At 49.5% G+C, this 20,817-nt stretch overlaps 1 protein-coding gene and 2 long non-coding RNA genes across 4 annotated transcripts in view; 1 reads left to right on the top strand and 2 right to left on the bottom strand.

Annotated features, from left to right (window-relative positions):
- LOC102965412 (transmembrane ascorbate-dependent reductase CYB561) overlaps nt 1-122 on the bottom strand; it is a 12,927-nt gene extending 12,805 nt beyond the window's left edge. Inside the window, exon 1 of the mRNA XM_042965528.1 lies at nt 76-122. The gene's annotated coding sequence lies outside the window, so the exon portion shown is untranslated. The remainder of the gene's footprint in view (nt 1-75) is intronic.
- LOC122233428 overlaps nt 1-19,170 on the top strand; it is a 19,905-nt gene extending 735 nt beyond the window's left edge. For both annotated transcript variants that reach the window (XR_006210969.1, XR_006210968.1), the window contains exons 2-3: nt 2,714-2,818; nt 19,098-19,170. This is a non-coding gene — a long non-coding RNA (uncharacterized LOC122233428). The remainder of the gene's footprint in view (nt 1-2,713; nt 2,819-19,097) is intronic.
- LOC122233427 lies at nt 18,658-20,153 on the bottom strand. The gene is made up of 3 exons (XR_006210967.1): nt 19,552-20,153; nt 19,068-19,268; nt 18,658-18,777 (listed from the first exon to the last, which is right to left on the bottom strand). It is a non-coding gene; the product is annotated as an uncharacterized LOC122233427 (long non-coding RNA).
- Nucleotides 20,154-20,817: the final 664 nt, after the last annotated feature.

A 20,817-nucleotide genomic window follows, 5' to 3' on the forward strand; every position in this document is an offset into this window, starting at 1 on the left:
CTGCCCCCCTTTCTCAGGGGGCTTTGTCTGAGACTGACTACCCACCCCCAGGCAAACCAGCCTAAGGATAAATACCAGTTTTCACCAGCCGGAGGCCTAGACCTTGCCAGCGGCAGCCTCGCCTGTCCCAACAGCTAAGAGAGGAGGATGCCAAGGCCAAGGCTGGGGGCCAGCCCCTACCGCAGCCCCTGTTCAGGAAATGCTGTGGGTAGATAACAAGTCCAACTCAGACTTCTTACAAGCTCAGAACAAAAGGTTCTTTCCTGTCAGATGCCTGGCAAGACGTACCAAGAGCCTGGGGGTAGGAGGGAAATGGGGTTTCCTCCCCTGGAGATGTTAAAGAGATACCCCTCCCCCACATCGTGGCTCCCCCTCTCCCTCCCTCTACCTCCCACACTGTGGGCTTCCCATGGGCAGTGTCCAGAGGCTCCTGGAGGACCCTGGCCAAGCGGGGCCTTGGAGATCTAATACCCCCTTACAGAGACAACATACTCTCAGGCACATAGCAAAACACCCAAGGGTGCCCACTGCCCTGGGCACACCTAATAATGGGGCAAACGCAGCAGGTCCCACCCCTCAGAGTGACCAAGCTTAAACCTGCTACAGCATAAATTTGTTTCGAGTAACTTTCCAGTTGGAGGGAGTTAATGGACATTTTAAATTAAGAAACAGCTTCCTTAGCGTGCCAACAGGCAAACAGCAGGCAACAAATGCTCTGTGTGTTAAATGTGGAACTGAGCCATTTCCCATTGTTTAGCCTGTATATCTGGGCTTAGAGGAGGAGAACTGGAGTGGGCAGGGTGGCACAGAGGAGCAGAGCCTGCTGGGAACTCTGTGATTTGAGTGCTGAGCTTCCCAGTATAAGGCTTTCAGCCCCTTCCAAAGCTGGGAGAGATGCCTGCTGAGGCAGGAAGGGGCCCCTTGGGTCCTTCTTCCCCCTGCCCCCATGGTCCATGGCCCTGGGCTGCGGCATTTCCCTCTCAGAAGGGAGAGCATACCCTGCCAGCAGTGTTCTCAGAGGTCTGCTTAAAGTGGGGAAGGGGTGGAGGTGGTGCTCTTAGTGACATAAGGTGCCTCCATGGGGAGCAACCACACAGGGACTTAGCTCTAGGGGCTCATGGCTCCTCTCAACCCTTTTAAAGAGCAGACGATCCCACCAAACTGCTGTCAAGCACCAGAATCCCCAACCCAGGATGGCAGACATCCCCCCACTCCCTGCTGTCCCCACACCCCCTGCTGCTGAGACTGCTGCCACAGAAGCTAGAGAAGCTTCCACCCTGCAGCTGGGGGCAGAGGTGGGTAAGAGCAGGCTGGCCGAGCAGCACAAAGGCCCCTTCTTGAGGACTGAGGATGCAGTCCAGGGCATGCTCCATGCAATCCCGTCCCTGCCGGCATTCACAAAGCCACCACCAGACTCACCAGATTCACTCCCACCTCAACTTTGGAGTGCCCCAATCATCACTTGGCTCGTTCTTTCAAATCTCAACTCCTAAGACAGGCCTTCCCTAACCATCTGATCCAGCAGCTGGAGTTGAGGTTGTGATGTAGGGAGAGACTTTGTGTTAAGTGTGTCCGTGACAGCTCTGGGAAACCACACCTGGCGTTCACCTTGTTCTTTGGCCAAAAGCATTTAAAGAGCAGGAAGAACCAAGACAGTGAGAATACCTCATGAATAGGACCTCAGAGTCCCACCGGCACCTGGCTGATCGGGGCTGCCCTTACTAGGGCTTCCAGATTGAGAAAGATGGATTCCCAGTTAAATTCGAATTTAATTTTTTTTTTGTTTGTTTGGCATAAGCATGCCTCACTTCATGTAACATACTAAAAATGTGTTCATCATTTATTTGAAATTCAAATGTAGCTGGGTATCCTGTATTTACCTGGCAAGCCTACCTTGCTCCTATTTGGGAAAGACAGGAGAGGGGCCTCCTGGCCATTCTGGCCCCTCCCAGCAAAGCTTCCCCATCCCCAACAGGCTGAAACAGCTAGTTAACTCCTCAGCACGTGCTGCACACAGAGGCCTTAACCTTGGGCTGCAGAGAATACAAAAGGCATAAGAGACCGGGTTCCCCAGGCCTAAGGTTCTGCAAAATGCACCCAGAATTCATTCGCTCTTTACAAGAATTTTTATCAAGTCCCTTCAGTGTGCCAGGTGCTGGGTGATCCTGGGAATGTATCCGTGAACATGACAGGCACAGCCCTTTCTCTCAGACCTTAGTGCGTAGAAAAGGTGCTTACCCCAGATATGAGGGTCAAGGAAGGCCTCTGGGGCCTGGGACATCAACTCAGAGAGCTACAGGACAAGCAGGGGTTAACGTGGCAACGAGACAGCAGGGAGAGGGCAAGAAGGTCCTGGCCAAAGACACAGCTAGAGGGACTAGAGCATTCTGCAGGAAAGAGGAGGTGGCCTAACTAGTTCCCCCTCAGGGCTCCTGGGCCTCTGCCAGGAACCAACATGCCTGAACCAAAGCCTGCACCAGCTCTGGGAGGTAAGCCTTGCCTTAGGATGGCAAATAACTGAAAGACACATACCCTGACCAGTATACAGAGGTGGGAGCAGCCTGCTGCTGGGGGTGGCACCATCAGGCCCACTCCCTGAAGAGCTTGCTCCAACTTCCTTGAAAAGAAAACTAGTCTGAGTCTGAAAGCACATGGCCACTTTGATGAGCTTAAAATGGAACTATAATCACTTGGAGAAAAACCTATCTTGCAGCTTCCGGGGCAGCAGCCCCAGCAGGAGCAGCCAGAGCGTCCAGCAGAGCAGCAGCGATGGGGAAGGAGTGGCAGCGAAGCAGGGGACTGGCCACTGATGAAGAGAGTGAGTCACCTGGCACCTCCAGAATTCCAGGGGATTGGGCTGAGGGACATCACAGGCTGTGGGGCCCAGGCTGACCCCCAAGGTGGTCCAGTCTGGGAAAGCAGGATTCAAGACAGACAAGAACGAAACCTGCTCACAAAGCAATGTAACCCCGCAGGATGGACAGAGAAGCGGTGACAGTCAGGAGAGTCAGGCCAGCTTTCACCGCTGCCGGGCTCTGAGGGACAGGACGTGGGTCGGATAGGCAGTGGGGACCAGCCTGGTGCAAGAGGTGGCATGATGGCACCGGGTGCCCGAGGTGGGAGGCGATGGAAGGGGTGGGCTTTCCAACCTCTCTTTGTGTTTGTGTGCAGCCCCCTGGGGGAGGGAGGGATCAGCAGGACATGTTTCCCCTTCGCCTGCTCTCCCTTCTTCCCTCCCTCTCTCCCTTCATTTTTCCTTCCTCCCTCCCTTCCTACTCTTCTTCCCTCCCTTCTTTCCCTCTCTTCTCTTCTTCCCTTCCTTCCTCCCTTCCCTTCTACTCCTTCTTTTCCTTTCTTTCAGCAAAGGTTTATTGGGCACCAACTTGTGTCAGGCCCTGTTCCGGGCCCTGGAGAAATAGTAATCGATAAAACAGAAGGTCCTGCTTTTATGTGACTTATATGAAGTGGGGGCATCAGATAATTGAAAAGGAAACTAACAACACATATACACACGTACATGTAAATGTACACCGACACACAGATCTAATTGTGTGTAGCAACAAGTGTTATAAAGAAAATAAAGCAGGGGAAGGGCTGGAGTGTCACAGGACAAAGACTCTGAGGAGAGAGGGGTAGAGGTGCAGGCCCCATGAAGATGTAAGGGAAGATAAGTCCAGCAGAGGGAGGAGGGAGGAGGGAGGAAGGGCAAAGGCCCTGAGGCAAGAATGTGCATGGTCATCTCCATCCTGCCCTACCCTCTAACACTGTCTTCCCCAACAGAGGAGAAACTGTATACAGAGTAGAAAACGGCAACGTAAACAGATTCTCAGGGAGAGCAGAGGGTGAAGGTGTGAGGTGTGTAGCAGGGACCCCGCAGCAATTCCCGGGGTGTCTAAGAAGTGTCCATAGGCTCATAGTTGTAGTTGTATCTGATTACTGGTCATGTCCTTCACTCAATGGAGAATCCGGACATAGGGTCACAGTCAGTGAGGCACCGCCAAGCACCCCTTGGCCAGGCTGGCCTGAGCAGGAGGCATGGGAGCCCAGCCCCAAGACCTCACTCCCCTGGGCCAGCCCTCCCCTTCAGGAAGAACACGTGAAGAGGTGCGTGTCCCAGTGGTGTCTTCAGTCCCCACCTCCCTGCTGTTCTCTGTGAGTAGGCCAGTCTGTCAGTCAATCAACAAACACTGAAGACCTGCTATGTGAGTGCTAGGGGTATTCGTTGTGGAGAGCAAGAGAGACCCCAAGGAGCAAGTGTGTGAGCCTGGGGGTGAAGGGTGGCCGGAGCCTTGGGTGTTGCCAGCAGAGGCGTGGGGAGGGAGGGGATATGAGGCTGATAATGATAGCCACCTCATCAACTCCACAAACCAGCCATAAACTGCAGACCCAGGACTCTTGCACTTTGTTCCAAGCCCTCTACAGCTCTGAGTTCTCATCTTGACTCTGAAAGCCATGCTGACTCTGGATCCATCCCCCCTGGTTCTCGGCCAAGCCTCTCATGACAGGAGAGCAGCAAGGGAGTGGGGGCCGCTCTGAGCTCAAAGTGCAGGATGACCAAGCCATGGCCCAGAAGATGCCCCAGTGTGACCTGGGCAGAGGCTCAGGCAGTGTTCCCCAGTGGTGGCTTTATGGCAGCCCTCTCTAAGTCAGACCTCAGCTGAACACAGAAGAGCCAAAAAGGGGGGCACTCATATAAGGCACTGTCTGATGAGTGCACAAAGGCTGGTGACTCTTCCAAGGTTATAACAAGTTAGCAGCACACCTGTCCTAAGTCAAAGGCTTCACTTAACCCTGGCTCCACCCCTCCCACCTCCGTCCTGTACACTCCTCTTGGCCTTGGCCATCACCTCCTACCTGGAGTGCTCCTATCAGGCCAACTGGTCCTTGTCAAGAGCAGATTAGATTCGAAGGCACCTCGACCTTGGCTCAGAACCTCCCTTACCCAAGAAGCCATGTTCCTTTGATTCCTCCCACCCAGTGGGAGACCCTAACAAGTGGGCCGCTACCAGGGAGAATCATACCCCCCAGCTGGTCCCCCAGTTTGGATTGATCCTTGTCTCTTGCCTCATCCCCTGCTGTGGGCCAGTCATACCTCCTGCTCTAGCAGGGATGCAAGGACCCCTTTCCCAAGGGGATCCAAGGGGCCAGAACGCCTCTCCTGCCCTTACTGCAGCAGGTGACTCTGGGTAAGCTTCCTTCAAAGTGTCACCCTAAAGTTCAGGGCCCAAGAATGTTGCCCAAGGGCTGGCTCACAGGTTCCAGAACCTAAGGCTGTATCTTTAGAAGGCATAGATTAGATACTACTTGGAGTCTTTAATAAGTCATCCATCCCAACGTATCATTACTATGAAGTGATAGCCCTTTACAGCTTCAAGGACAGTGTCAGGTCCTGACATTGATGGGACTTTGAGAACTCTCATGTATTCTGAGTTTTTCTCCTCATCCAAGGGCCTCTCCTCATCTGGTAAATCCAAGCACCATCAGGGCTTTTTAGACAGAGGGCTCAGTCCTGGCTTCACTTCCCTGTAGAGTCAAGACCCAGCTGCACCTGCTTGCCTAGACAGCTCTACACAAGCAGATGTGGTGGCCCCATATGAATGAACTCAGCTCCTGGGCTTTGCCACGCCCCCTAGATGACCAGGCCCACTGCAGAGCCTGGTCCCAGGCAGGTTCCTCCATGGAGAGGCTTCTCCCCGGAAGCTCTTCACCCTTCTTGCAAAGCTGCCCATCAAAGGAGGTCTGCTAAGATAGAAGGGTCTCAGCTCATATTCTTTCTTCCTCCTGTTCATGTTAGTCAACCCCCCTCACTCTCAAGGTGGGGGGGTTACAAGGTGGCCTCTGCCTGGCCGCAGAAGTCCACTGCCACCTACCCCTCAACATGAGACTTTCTGTCTGACATCTGCATAAAAGGCCTCTCAAGAGGTCCTTCCTAAAACAAACTACTACAAAGTAACTAAACTAAAGACGAAATGTCATCTTCTTCCCTAGGGGTCCCTCCTCTGACCCATCTTTGGTGCCTTAAGGGAGTTTGTTTATTGAAGGGCTGTCAGGGAAGGGGCAGTGAGGCCAGGCAGGACCAGGGTGCTGCCTGGGCTGACAGCAGGGCTGGAGGCCCCTCAGGAGTCCTGAGCATTCAGAGGACTTTGTCAGGGCCCTGGACTTACTAGAGGCGAGGGGTGGACCCTGAAGTGAATTTGCCTCCTGTGCTCTGGGTCCCACAGTGAGGACTGTGTCAGAGCCAGCAGGCAGGTGCCTCTCCCCCAGCCCAGTGGGAGGCTCGCCGGACCCCCAGCTCCAGCCTCCCACTGCCGCCACTCTGGTGGCAACTGCCCCCCTTCTCTGTGCGTGCCCCATGTTTGTCTCTACTGAAACAGACCTTGTTTCACTTCTCTCTGCCTCTCTCTCTCTCTCTCTCTCTCTCTCTCTCTCTCTCTCTCTCTCTCCCTTCCCTCTCTGTCTTCCTGTCTGACCTGAGGTTCCCTGGGCTGCTGGGAGGCAGATGATAATCTCCAGCACTTCAGAGTGTGGGCAGTTTCCTGGCCCCTCTCTGGGAACAACGCTTGAGATACACACAGCTGCAAGAAGGCACACACGGGGCCCATAGTGCTTTAGGGACAGTTAGATGCCACAGCCCCCAAGCACCTGAGCTCCACACAGAGGGGGCTGGGGAGGAGTCACTGCCACCCAGTCAGGCCCTCAGGGCAGGAGAGGGATGGCAGTGCCGAAGTCCAGGCAGGCATACAGGCTGACCGCTGCAGCCAGCGAGCCCTGGGCGCCCCCACAGCCCCTCACTGCCACCACAGCCATGCCTGCTGCAAGGGAGGTTGGAATCGATTCGTTCTAGTCAGGATCTCAGCAAACCTGCTGTGTACATGGGAGGCCGCAGCTGCACCAGGCTCTAGAAATGTATGAGGATGCCCAGTTTCTACCGCCCAGAGCTCCATGGGGAGACATGTGAATGACCACAGTCCTACTCACTGAATACTGTGCTGAGTGCCAAGGCCTTGCTTTAGGAACAGAAGGGCAGGTCGGGCCTGGAGGGACGATGGCTGATGAGCAGGTGATAGGAGGAGGGGGACATTGCAGGCAGGAGTGAGAAGCAGGAAAGACCCCGGGGCCTGAGAGCTCAGGGTCTGCTTGATGTGCCAGTGGGCAGCTTGCATAGACTGCTGAGTCAGGAGAAAGATGGAATCTGACTGGAGTTGCAAACACTTTAGTTCACCCAGTAAAGACTTTTTTTTAAATATGCCATTTTCTCACATACACCATCTTATGAAAGAAGTAATATTTTAACTACCAAAAAAACAAAAACAGAAAGGATATTTGGATTAAAAGATATTGTGACCAATAGGACCAAAACAGGACAGCTGGTGACTTGGCTAATATATGCCGATTGGCTTTCTATATCTGACTGTTCTTGTCTCACCCCCTTTCTTGCTGACTATTAAACACTTTATCAAGGCCAGAGCTGCCACCAGTGAGCCTCTGGGAGCATTGATACCTGTAGAGGTAGGGCCAGAAATGAGGATGTGGAGGAGGCAGGGGGAGGAAGGACTTTGGACTTCACTCCAAGGAGCGTGGATTTTATCACTCAGCTGAAGCGTGGGGAAGGGTTTTGCAAACGGATGCTGTTTTCAGGTTTGTGCTTTAGGACAAGTATCCATTCCCAGGCTGTGTGTGAGAATGGGCTACAGAGAGAGAGAATGAGGATGAGAGCAGAAGGGAGGGCCTGCGAGAGATGCTGAGGGTCCATAGGTGGGACAGTGGCAGTGGGTCTTAGAGAGGGCTGGGCACTGCAGTGAACAGGTAGGGCAAGAGGAATGCACAAAGCCAGGAAGAGGCAGGTGTCATGCCTGTGTATGTTCATGCCGGGATGGCAGCAGAGGTCACCTCACCAGGAGCAAAACCAGGAGAAGTGGGTTTAAGATTTGGGGTTAAAAATAAGAACATCTAAAGGATATGGCACTTGACACGTCCCACAAAAGTGGACGGAGACAGCATTGTGGAGCGGAGAGAAGGAGGGGACAGTGGAGTGGCTCATGGTGGCACTTATCCGACTTTGCATTTGGCCTCCATCACTTGTGTGACCTTAGTCAACTTACTAACCTTTTTTGTTAGTAAAAAGTAAAAACCCTTCATTTCCTCTCCTGTAAAATGGGAATCAAATGTAGCTAAGCCATAGGATTGCTAGGAGGTTTGAATGAATTAAGATATGTAAAGCACTTAGATGCCTGGCTCAATGGACGTGGCCTGATTTTGTACACTGTCGTATCTCTAGCACCCACATAGCACCCACAGCCTAGAAGGGCCATTAATGTTGGTGAAAGGGAGGAAGGAGGCATGATTGGGGCAAATGCCAGGCCTCGCTTCGCAGAAGGACAAGGGTCTGGGACAGTACTTTGAGTGTTCCTGAGTCCTCTCCAGGCAGCCCTCACTTGCCTCTCCCACATTCACCAAACAGTGATTGAGATAGAAAATTTGGTGGGCTTGGGGAGGGGGAGGGACTCAACACCTCCTGAAGTTCTCTTGGGTGGATGTCCTCTGGGGCCCAGCAGCATCTCGACACCCAGAAAGCAGGCAGAGAAAAGGGGCAAAGGACCCCGTGGAGGGTGAGTGGACCCACAGCAGCTGTGGGAGTGAGGAGAGCTGGCCCCTCCAGTCGCCCACCTCCTCACACCAAAGGACCAGCACCCTCCAAAACCAGGTCTTCATCTCCTTTCCCTCCCACCATCCAAACCTGCTTCTGGAATGTTCCCCTCCTAGGAACATGTCACCCCCCCTCACCTCCTCCTCCACCTCCCCTCAACCAGTCAGCTCCTGCCTCCTTTCATCCCCACCTCCCTTGGCGCACCACTGAATCTACCAGTTCCCTCAGTCTCTGGGGGGCCCTAGGCCACTGTCTTCTCCTGTCACCTCTGCACGTTTGCTAGCCACATCTTCACTGGTGGCTCTGAAATAGGTTTGTGGTCAGGGCACTGCCCAACCCAAAGCCTTCCTGAGGAGGAAGACTGACTGCCCGCCTCAGCTTTGGCAGCCTCAGCCTGCTTTTCCAGCCTCTGCTCACCTCCTAGTGCTGACCAGCATAAGTTTGTTCCCTCCACTTCAAATGTGAGCCTTCCAACAGCTGGTCTGACCAACCCCTACCCCTTCTTTCAGGGCTCAGCCCAAGCGACACCCCTAGCCAGGGCTCAGGACCCGTCACGTCTTGGATCATCCAAGATCATCCAGGTAGTCTGTGTTGATGAGACCATCGCTCGCACAAGCACAGTGGTCTCAGCAGACATGTGCAGAGGAACAAGTGAGAGAAAGAAAAGTAAAGAGACGTTTTTAATGAGGACCAGGCAAGATTAGGCAATAGGAGACAGGACAGATATGAGTCAAAGATTACTCAGATGTTCCTAGCCTGGGGGGTGGAGACGGGTCATCACTGTCCACAGCTATGGAGCTGAACTTCACCCGGGGCCCCGAGTGAAGAAACGCCCCTGCCCCTTGGCCCTGCTTCCTGGGAGTCAGGGCCCTGACACCCCAAAGGCAGAGTGTAATAGAGACAGGGTCCAAGGATGCTTACTTGCCACAGCGCATTGTCCTTGGAATGCCAACTTGGAAAACAAAAACAAAAAATGATAGCTTGTTTATTAAATTTGTGCTTGACATGAAGCTACAGGGAGACGTGAACGCTAAGAAAACTTTCTCCGAAGGGAGGAGTGCTGAGCCCAAGTGCAGAGGAGTGAATTCTACAGATACTCTGCATTTTAGAAGGTGAAAATGCACATAAACAAAGTAATTTTTCACATGAAAAAGATCTGAGGGTTTTCCTCAGCTCTCAGGGTCGGTGTGAGCCACAGAGCTGACAGGGCTTCCAGAACTGTCAAGACACTCTGCAGCTGCACCAATAGACTCAAGTTAACTGGATCAGGCCCCCCTCTGCACCAGTTAGACCAGCCCCGAAGCTTTCCTCAAACAAGGGCATGCTGTTCACGAAGGATGCGGAAAATCTGCAGTCTGTTCACAAGAGGGTGATCAAGTGCAGAGGAATCTGGAAACCATCTCTTCCCAGGAATCAGTGAAGGTGCTGTATTTCTTCTGGAGAAAAGGAGACACGGATAGACCTGGATGCTACTTCTCCTGTTAGAGGGTGGTCATGTCAAAGACAGAAAAGCCTCACTAAGTGTTTCTCTAGAGAGCAGTGAGGAACAGCAAGTATAAATGATGAGGCGGGAGACACAGTTAGCATAAGAAACAGTTTCTAACAACTAGAGCAGTCCAGCCCACCAAGGTAGTGAGCTTCCTGGCCCTGGAAATGTTTAAGTGGGGGCAGGGTGATGTCAGGGCTACGGTAGGCCTCGCTGGCAAGAGAGCCGTGGTTCCCAACCATTTCCCTCCCCCCCCCCCAAGCATCCCACTGTTAAGGAATCCCATGTTTTGAAATATTGTATCTATTTAATAAACTATACTGCTTCAAAGTAAAAGTTCTCCCATTTTAATAGTCGAAAACCTCTACACTGTCAATCATCTGATGCTTAGGCAGGTGAAGCCCACTGAATAGAGGAAGAAGTGCTCAGCTTTGGGGAGCTGGAAATGCTTCTAAGAAGAGGAGGTGTGCCTTTCAGCCAGAGCTCCCTCTTCCAGCAAGGTGCCAAAATGACCACAAAGGGAAGGAGGAGAGGCACAGGTAGATGTTCTCTAGGCCTTCTAGAAAGCATGGAGTTGGTCCTTTGGCCACCTACATGCAAGTCTTTAAGAAAGGTAAAATTGTAGACATCAAGGGAATGGGCACTGTTCAAAAAGGAATGCCCCACAAATGTTACCATGGCAAAACTGGAAGAGCCTGCCGTGCTTCCCAGCATGCTGTTGGCATTGTTGTCAACAAACAAGTTAAGGGCAAGATTCTGGCCAAGAGAATTAACGTACGTACCACGCATATTAAGCGCTCCCAGAGCCAAGATAGCTTGCCGAAATGTGGGAAGGAAAGTGAAAAAAAGAAAGAAGCCGAAGAGAAAAGTACCTGGGTTCAACAGAAGCGCCAACCTGCTCCACCCAAAGACACATTCTCGGGGAGAACGGGTGGAAAAGACCCTGAGGCACCAGAACCTGTTCCATAAGACTTCATGGTTTAATAGGTGTAAAAATAAGTAAGTCAATAAATAAAAGACCTCTGGACTGGTTTAAAAAAAGGGAGGTCATGCCAGAGCTGGGATTTGCAGAATAACTTGGGGTTCTGTGAGCCAACAGGGGGATGGTCTGTGGGGCAGGGAAAGGCTCAGGTACAGAAAAAGCTCCAGAATACATCACTGAGTACAAAGAGGGGCTGCCATGAGGCTGGGGCAGGAGGATGCAATTAAAAGGGATATCCGTGCTCTGCTCTGGAGCGTGTCAGTTCAGTAGGGGCCAGGCTGGGGCTTCAACCAGGAATGGGGCATGATCTACAAGGAGTGAAGAGATGCTAGCCAAAAAGGGAGAAAATAGACAAAATCCAACTACTTTAGAAGTAAGACCTTCTGTGATCAAGAGACACCCCAAGGAAATGCAAACAAGTCACAAACTAGGAATTATATCTGCAGCACATTTAAATGACAAAGGACTACTAGCCAGTGTATTTGACCAACTGTATCAATCAAGAAGAAAAAGGAGGGGCGCCTGGGTGGCTTGGTCGGTTAAGCATCCGACTTCGGCTCAGGTCATGATCTCACGGTCCGTGAGTTCGAGCCCCGCGTCGGGCTCTGTGCTGACAGCTCAGTGCCTGGAGCCTGCTTCCGATTCTGTGTCTCCCTCTCTCTCTGACCCTCCCCCGTTCATGCTCTGTCTCTCTCTGTCTCAAAAATAAATAAACGTTAAAAAAAATTAAAAAAAAAAAGAAAAAGGAAAAAACTAAATGGGCAAAGGAAACAAACAGGAATAGCACAGAAGGGGGAGCACAAATGTCCCCTAAACACATGAAGAGGTGTTCAACCTCATCAGCAACAAGGGAATGAAAATACGTCCTACCCAGAGAACTGGAGCACATGTAAAAATTGGACAATAGTAAGTGTTGGTGAAAATACAGAGCAACGTGGGAGCTCTCATCCAATGCTGGTGAGAGTGCAAATCAGTGCAAGTATTTTGGAAAGCAGTTTGACATTGGGACTCCCTTGAACTTTTGCATGTGAACATCTGCATACCCTTGACTCGGCAATTTTACTCCCAGTATATTCCCTAGAGCAATATTTCTCAATGAGGACCAGTTTCATTTTTGTTTTAATTTTCAATCTGCTGGGGGAACAATACTTTCATAAATTATAATGAGAATGAATTTCTAAAAAATGAAGCAAAAAAAAGACCTATAATATACAAGCCCTGATATTTTATTATTAAATTCAACATGCATAAAGTTACTTACATATACCAAGGAGATATACACAAGAGTGCTACTGGCAAATTGTTTTGTAACAGCAAAAAAACAAGAGGTAACTCACATGCCCAGTGACAGGATTAGAGATTGGGGAAATAAATTGTGTCATCATGATGGGTTATGGACTACTCTACAGATGTAAATATAAATGAACTATAGCTCTATGCAACAACACCAACAAAGTCTCATAAACATAGTTGTGAGAGAAAAAAGCCTCAGAAGACTGTAATATGATACCTTTTTGGAAAAAGCTTTATCAAAGTACAATTTAATTTACATTTCCATGTTGCAGCGCGATTCACCCAGCTTAAGTGTACAATTATTAGATTATTTAGAGAATTGTGCAACCATCACACTATCTAATTTCAGTGGGGGGGTGGGCCACTTCAGTGGGGGGTGGGTACTTCCACCACTTCAAAAACACCCCTCATGCTTATTTTTAGTCACTCCAGCCATACTCACGCCCTGCCCCAGACAACCCCTGACCTATGTTCTGTCTCTCTAGACCTGACTTTTCTGAACATTGTATATAAGTGAAACCATACAACATGTAGTCTTTCATGTCTTGTTTCTTTCATTTAGCATCATGTTTTTGGAGTCCGTCCGTGTTATAGCTTGCATCAGAACTTCATTTCTTTGTCCGTTCCTTTATGCAGATACACCACACTTCGTTTACTCATTCACAAGTTGGTGGACATCACAAGTGGTGATTTCCACTTGTCAGCTATTTTGAATAACACTGCTTGGCATGCAAGTCTTTGAACAAATACGTGTTTTCATGTCTCTTAGGTACATTCCTAGGTGACACTGTTTTTATAAAACTCTAAAACAAACAAAACTAAACAGTGTGAAATACACAGTACTGAAACTATTCTTTAAAAGTGAGGAGAGCTGGGACGCCTGAGTTGAGCGTCCTACTTTGGCTCAGGTCAGGATCTCATGGTTTGTGAGTTGCAGCCCCGCATCAGGCTTGCTGCTGTCAGTATGGAGCCCCCTTTGGATCGTCCGTCCTCTCTCTCTGCCCCTCCCCTGCTTGTGCTCTCTCTCTCTCTCTCTCTCAAAAATAAATAAACATTTTTTTAAAATGTTTAAAAATAATAAAAAATTAAAAATTGAAGAGAGTAATAAACACAGCATTCAGGGGAGTCAGATGGGGGTGCATGTGGAGAAAAGGGAAGGACTAGTCTCAGCTAGACAAGAATAATATTGGAAAGTGAGTTTATGGTATTCATTTTATTATGCTTCAAAAAGTACATTACATTCTATATCAAGTATACATACATGTTTATACTGTTTATAATGTACATATATTACATAAAAAGACATTTTTAAAAATGAAAGGCTACCTCCAATACCCAAATTCCATTCATCCCAGGATAACCAGGTCCCTACTCCAGCCGACAAGATTAAACACGCTCTGGCCACCTGTCTGCCCTTAGCCTGCTCATGGCTCCCTCTGCTTCAGCCACCGAGGCCCACCCCCCTGGCTGTTCCTCAAAGGTGGGGACTAGCTCCTGCAGGGTCCCTGAAGAGCCCCTCCCCAGATGTCCACAAGGCTGCTGGCTGGCTTCCTCCAGGGCCCCTCTTCCCTGATGCCCCAGGTGGAACAGCACATCTGCACATCCTCCTCTGTGTGCTCCAACCACAGCCTCATTTATTTTGCAACATGACATTGTCATCTCCCCAGCACAGACACACATCCAGCTGGGCTGTTTAGCTCTCTGCCGAGACCCCAGCATGCAGAAGTGCCTGGCTATAACATGGTCTCAGTAAATACTTTTAGACTGAATTAAAGCAGCCAAGCTTGTGATCAGATGGAGATTACTGGTGTTATCCAACAGAACTCTTCCCGTGTCAACAAAAGCACGAATGGCACACTTTAGGTAACCCATGCCGTAGACGCATCTGGGGGAGATGTATGATTTCAGTTAGAAAGCTGGAGGTGTTGAAAATGGTTGTCTGACCCTCATGAGCACCTTCAAGAACGCTAGGCATCCAGGATCCCATCTGGAGGCAACTGGGCCAGGCGAGACTGAAAGTACTCTGCAAAGCTAGGATTCCATGTTTCCATGGCGGGGTGGCCTCTGGAGGAAAGCAGTCCTACGGTCCTCACCATCCTAATCCAGACCTCAGACAGATAACTCCAGAAGGCAGCTGAGCATGCGCCTAGGGCCCAGGGAGGTCTGGGCTGGAGGTGTGGATTTGGAAGCTATCTCCAGCTTCAATCCCATGATCTACCCTCATAATCTTTTTTTTTTTAAGTTTGCATTATTTATTTATTTACCTATTTGTTTATTTATTCTTAAATAAATGTAATCTCTACACCTAACATGGTGTTAAACTCTCAGCCCCAAGATCAAGAATCATATGCTCTACTGACTGCGCCAGCCAGGTGCCCCCTAGTTAATTTTAATTTAAAAACAGAAGCAGTAAAAAATATCTTCCCATTAAACACAACTTTATTGCTTTAGTAGGACTACATTCTACTCTGGTGAAAATTTAGCATCCGAATTGTGATGTGTAAAATGCACACCAGATTTTTTTTTAAGTTTTTATTTATTGATTTTGAAAGAGAGAGAGCACGTGTGCAAGAGCAGGGGAGGGGCAGAGAGAGAGAATCCCAAGCAGGCTCTGCACTCTCAGCTGGGAGCCCCACGTGGGGCTCGAACTCAAGAACCATGAGATCATGACCTGAGCCAAAATCAAGAGTCAGACACTTAACCGACTGAACCACCCAGGCACTCCAATGCACACCAGGGTTTTAAGACTTAGGCTGCAAAAAAAGGTAAAATATCTCATTACTAATTTTTGTATTAATCACATGTTGAAGCGATAACATTTTGGACATATCGGTTTAAATAAAATATTAATTATTAACTCAATGTTATTAAAATGTTAATAAAATGAATGTTACCTCTTTTTTTTATTTTTTTAAATGTGGTTACCAGAAAATTTTAAATTATATATATGTAGCTCTCATTATATTTCTGTTGGACAGACATTTCCATTATCACAAGAAAGTTCCACTGGACAGTGCTGGTTGAGTCTAAACAAACCAGATTCACCTTGGCCTCCAAGCATCCTTGTTAGTCCCCTCCCACACTGGGCTCCTGCTTTCTGCCAGGGGGGTGGTGGGGTGGAGGGGTGCCTACCTCTCTCAGAGTCTGCCTTTCTCCGAAGGAAGCTCTCTTGCCTGTCCCCTCCAGCCTACTTGAACCTTCTTCCTCTGGACTCCTTAGCACCTACAACTTACACCAGCCTTAGGCACGTGGCCTCAGAGACCTAATTTTCTCTTCATCTCAATCTTTATATTAAAGGTAATCTTGTATTTCTCAGTGTCTTGCATATAAAGAATGCTGATGATTTTTATGATATTAATAACATATTGTGTATGATGACTGACAAGGGATGGGTCTTCATTTTCTCACAATGCTTAGATGGGGGGATGGGTAAGAGTGTTTACAGCCATTTCACACATGAGGACACTGAGGCTCAAAGAGATTATTTTGCTCAGGTCGTAAGACATATAAGTGTGGCCCAGCTTTTTCTGGCTCCTAATCCAGTGCTATTTCCCCTATACTTTGCTTTTGGTGCCTATGTGACTTAATGCTGAATAAATATAGAAAAGAGAGATTAGCATGGATTTAGGAAACTAGACCTTTTCATGGGCTGGGCTTTGAGAGATGGGTAGGTTTTGGCCAACAGGAGTAGGTGGGTATTCAGTAAGAGAACCACAGCTTCTCTGAAAACCAATCAATAATCAGGAGATTGCTTGATGATCATAGAAACATAGAAGTAAATATTCGGGCATATTTTTTAATAACAGCTTTATTGAGATGTAATTCATATACTATAAAATTCCCCCTTTCCAAGTATACAATTCAGTGGTTTTCAGTATATTCACGGACTTACCCAACCCTCACTGCTAATTCCAGAACATTTTCATCATCCCAAAAGAAACTCCATACCATTGGCAGTCCCCTCCATTTCCCCTCCCCCCAGTCCCTAACACCCACTAATCTACTTTCGGTCTCTGCAGATTTGCCTAGTCTAGAAGTTTCATATAAATGGATTTATAAAATATGTGGCCTTTTGTGACCGACTTCTTTTGCTTAGCATAATGTTTTCAAGGTTCATCCATGTTGCAGCATATGATAGCATCAATACTTGTAGCATATAATCAATACCTCATTTCTTTTTATGGTTGAATAATACTCCATTGTATGAATATACCACTTTTTGTTTATCCATCCATCAGTTGATGGACATTTGGGTTGTTTCCAGTTTGGGGCTATTATGAATAATAATAGGCTTCTTGGGCATTTGTGTGAAAGTTGTTGTGTGGCTGCGTTTTCAATTCTCTTGGGTATATACCCCAGAATGGAGTTGCAGGGTCACAACGGTAACTCTATGTTCAACGTTTTGAGGAACTGCCAACCTGTTTTCCAAAGTGGCTACCACCATTTTATAATCCCACCAGCAATATGTAAGGGTTCCAATTTCCCCACATCCTCAACATTTGTTATTGTCTATCTTTTTAATTTTAGGTGTCTTGGTGGGTGTTAACTGGTAACTCAGTTTGAGGTTTGATTTACATTTTCCTGATGACTAATGAAGTTGACCATCATCTTTTCATGTGCTTATTGGTTATTTGGTTGTCTCTGGTGAATGTCTATTCAAATCCTCTGCCCATTTTTTTTCAGTTATTTATTTACCTATTTATTTGTTTTGAGAGAGAGTGAGAGAGAGAGGGGTAGGGGCAGAGAGAAAGGGGAGAGAGAGAACCCCAAGCAGGCTGTGCTCTGGCAGCTCAATGTGGGGCTCAAACTCACGAAACTGTGAGATCATGACCTAAGCCAAAACCAAGAGTCGGACGTTTAGCTGACTGAGCCCCTCAGGCGCCCCTTTATGCCCGTTTTTTTTGAAGGTTATTTATTTTGAGGGAGAGAGAGCACACAAGTGGGGAAGAGGCAGAGAGAGAGATGAGAAAGAGAGAATCCCAAGCAGGCTCCTCACCATCAGCACAGAGCCCAACGTGGGGCTTGAATTCACAAACCAAGAAATCAGAACCTGAGCCAAAGTCAGACACTTAAGCGACTGAGCCCCCAGGTGCCCCTCTTCTGTCCATTTTTAAACTGAGTTATTTGTCTTTTTGTTGAGTTGTAAGAGTTCTTACAACTCAAGAGGGACACAAGTCCCTTATTATATGCATGCTTTACAAATATTTTCTCCCATTTCGTGGGTTGTCTTTTTCATTTTTTTTTTTTGATGGTATCCTTTGAAGCACAGAAGTCTTTAATTTTGATGAAGTCTAATTTACCTAATTTTTCTTTTATCACTTGTGCTTTTAGTGTCATATCTAAGAAACTACTACCTAATCCAAGGTCACAAAGATTTATATCTATGTTGTTTCTTTTTTAACATTTATTCATTTTTGAGAGGGAGAGACAGTGATTGAGCGGGAGAGGGGCAGAGGGAGAGAGACACATAGAATCAGAAGCAGGCTCCAGGCTCTGAGCTGTCAGCACACAGCCCAACGTGGGGCTCGAACCCATGAACGATGAGATCATGACCTGACCCAAAGTTGAACGCTTAACCAACTGAGCCACCCAGGCACCCCTATATCTATATTTCTTCTAATACGTTTATGATTTTAGCTCTTACATTGTCTGTGATCCATTTTGGGTTAATTTTTGTAAATGATATGAGATAGGAATCCAACTTCGTCTTTTGGCATGTGGAAATCCAGTTTGTCCCAGAACCATTTGTTAAAAAGACTTTCTTCCCTTTCCCTCCACCCCATTTAATTGTCTGGGCACCCTTATCAAAAAGTCAAGTGAATGTAAATGTAAGGGTTTATTTCTAGACTCTCAATCTTATTCCATTTGGGAGCATATTTTTCTAAGCGATTTTTTTTTCCTCGATCTGTGGTAGCTGGTGATTTCTCCTCCCCTGGAAGAGAGGTGGAGATATTGAGTGATCTCCCAAGCAGACTGCATTTCCTTTGTTGGGTCAGGCATCCACAGCGCTGTGCACTGGCCTAATCACAGTGACCTCCTCCTATAGGAATCAGAAACCCCTCCATTGTTTTGATGGCAGCCAGGAAGCAGCTGACTGACCAAAGGACCTTATCTCTTTCCTACCTCTCAAGGTTATTGCAAATATCAAATTAGATAATTTCCACAAAAGAATTTAGGAGGTCTAAAGTGCTATCCAGATGTAAGGTGTATTCTTACTATAGCTCTCCCTCATGAATAAGAACCTAAAAAGAGAGTGAGAAGTTTTTAACTTTTACTCATTGGGATCAAGGCAGTGTCAATGTTATTGCAAATTCCCGATTAGTGAGGTCTGGCTCTTCCTGTTGTTCTTGTAGGCTGTGAGCCTCCCACCTGGAAAGTGAATATGATTGGTGTTTATTCCTTTTATCCACGTCCCCCCTTCCTTGAATGAGGGCCTACTTTGTGCCAGGCACTGTGCTAAGCTCTAGGAAAACCCGAGAATAAGGCAGACAGAGTCTCTGTCTCCTGGAGTTGATGGCGTAGTAGGGAAGCAGCATCCCTCAACAAGCTATTATAGTAAATGTGACCGTTAGAGAGGTGCAGTGACACCTCCAACCAGCCCTGGTATCAGTTTGTTCCACGCAAACCACAGGGATTAGACTATCTTCCCACCTGTTTACCTTTCTTCTGTGATTTTTTCGGCGAAGCAGAGGCTGCTCCATGCCGAACCCAGATGTTCTGTAGACATCATCACAATGCCACACAGACCTGAGAGGGGACCAGCCTGCTCTACCATCGTCCTAGATGTGGTTCTCAGGAGCTCTTCAGAGGGCAGCCCTGGCTGAAACCTGCCTCCATCCTGCTTTCCTGGGGTTTCTTTCCTGAAGACAGAAAAAGGCTCCCTGGTTACAAGCTAAGCCTCACGCTCTTTTTGCACTGCACCCATCCTCCTCTCCTCCCCCCTCCTCCAGGGGCTGAAAGGGTGTCGCTCTCACCACCCCACCCCACCCAAGCCTCCGGTGGAGACTCTTCCTTCCCAGAAAACAGCAGCTCACTTGTGTGCCCCATGGCTCATTGCCCTCATAGCATGGAAAACCAAGCTATGAGGACCCCCCGAGAGCACCTTCCTCTTCAACCCACCTCTACCCCCATCCTCCTCCACACCTGTCTTCCTGGCACGGTGTCATCTGACAAGACGGCACCATCTCGGGGTTCCTCAGGTCACGGCCTCCTGCACATGCTCCAGGACGAGGTGAGCCCATGTGTCCCTCAGAGCTTCAGGCTCCATCCACACGTGGGTACCCAGGATCCCCAACTGCCCCAAGCAGCTGAACGCCTTGTGGGCGCCCGCGCAGCTCTCGGCTGCTTCTTTTCCTGCTGCTTCTGCCCTGCCTCTGCTTCTTCCAGCCTCCCCTCCCACACCCTTCTCCACATATAGGGTCCTCCCACCTCTGGGGACGGATGCCCCCAGGAGGAGTTAGGGGAGGACCCTCAGCTTCCACAACCTGGGGAGATGCCATTCTCTCCCTTCCCTGTGCTTGTCACTTGGAGGGACACGTGGATGAGACAGGGAAAGAATGAGGAGTGTGGAGGCCTGAGGTGACTTGGAGCCAGCCACTCAACCTGTCTTGATCTCTTCATCTGTCAGTGAAGGGGTACTTCCCATCAGGAGGCTCATCTCTAGCTCTCAGAGCCTGCAAGTCTGTGTGGTTGTTTCTGTGTAAGCGACTGACAGCTTGTGTCCCCAGTGGGAAGAGGGCGTGTGTGCCAGCCCTCCCGTCCCTCTATGCGAACCCTGTCACAACAGCCCCCTCCATTCTCCCCCCTTTCCCGGTAGTCCCCCACCCAGTGTGCAGGTGCGCCGGGGGCTCTGAGCATCTCTGCGGCACCTCCCCCGGGGCGCCTCCAGCCTCCAAAGCCGAAACTTTCCCCGCGCGGGTGCAGGCCACACCCCCTCCCCCCAAGGCCTGGCGGAGAAGCCGGACCCGGTGACTGATCATTAACCCCATCTCTGCTGCACCAGCGGCGCTGCGGACAGCTCCCCCACTTTGTCACTCGGGAACCCAGAGAGGCCTGGGGCGGTGAGGCCGGAAGATTGAGCATCGCAGACCGCCGGGCTCCCGGGGGCCTGCGCCGAGGCTGGGTGATGGCAGGGAGAGGGCACCGTGTGCAGACTTGGGTGTTCCAGCAAACTGCTGGCTCCCTCAGCCTCAGAGGTGTGTGTGTGTGGAGGGGTCCCCCTTTCAAGCTTCCTCTGTGAGAGCCTGACCTGAGCCCCCTCCGCCACCGCCACCACCCCCCCCCCACGCCCCCGGCTGCAGTTCGCAGGGGGCCGCCTTGGCCCCTCCCCGGCCAGTCGCCCCTGCCCGGGCGGGCCAGGAAGCGTCGGTCCCCGCCCCGCTCGGTTAGGCCCGCGGCTGGGGGACTTTG

The sequence above is a fragment of the Panthera tigris genome, chromosome E1 (assembly GCF_018350195.1).
Source record: "Panthera tigris isolate Pti1 chromosome E1, P.tigris_Pti1_mat1.1, whole genome shotgun sequence".
In the NCBI taxonomy this organism is placed as follows: Eukaryota; Metazoa; Chordata; class Mammalia; order Carnivora; family Felidae; genus Panthera; species Panthera tigris.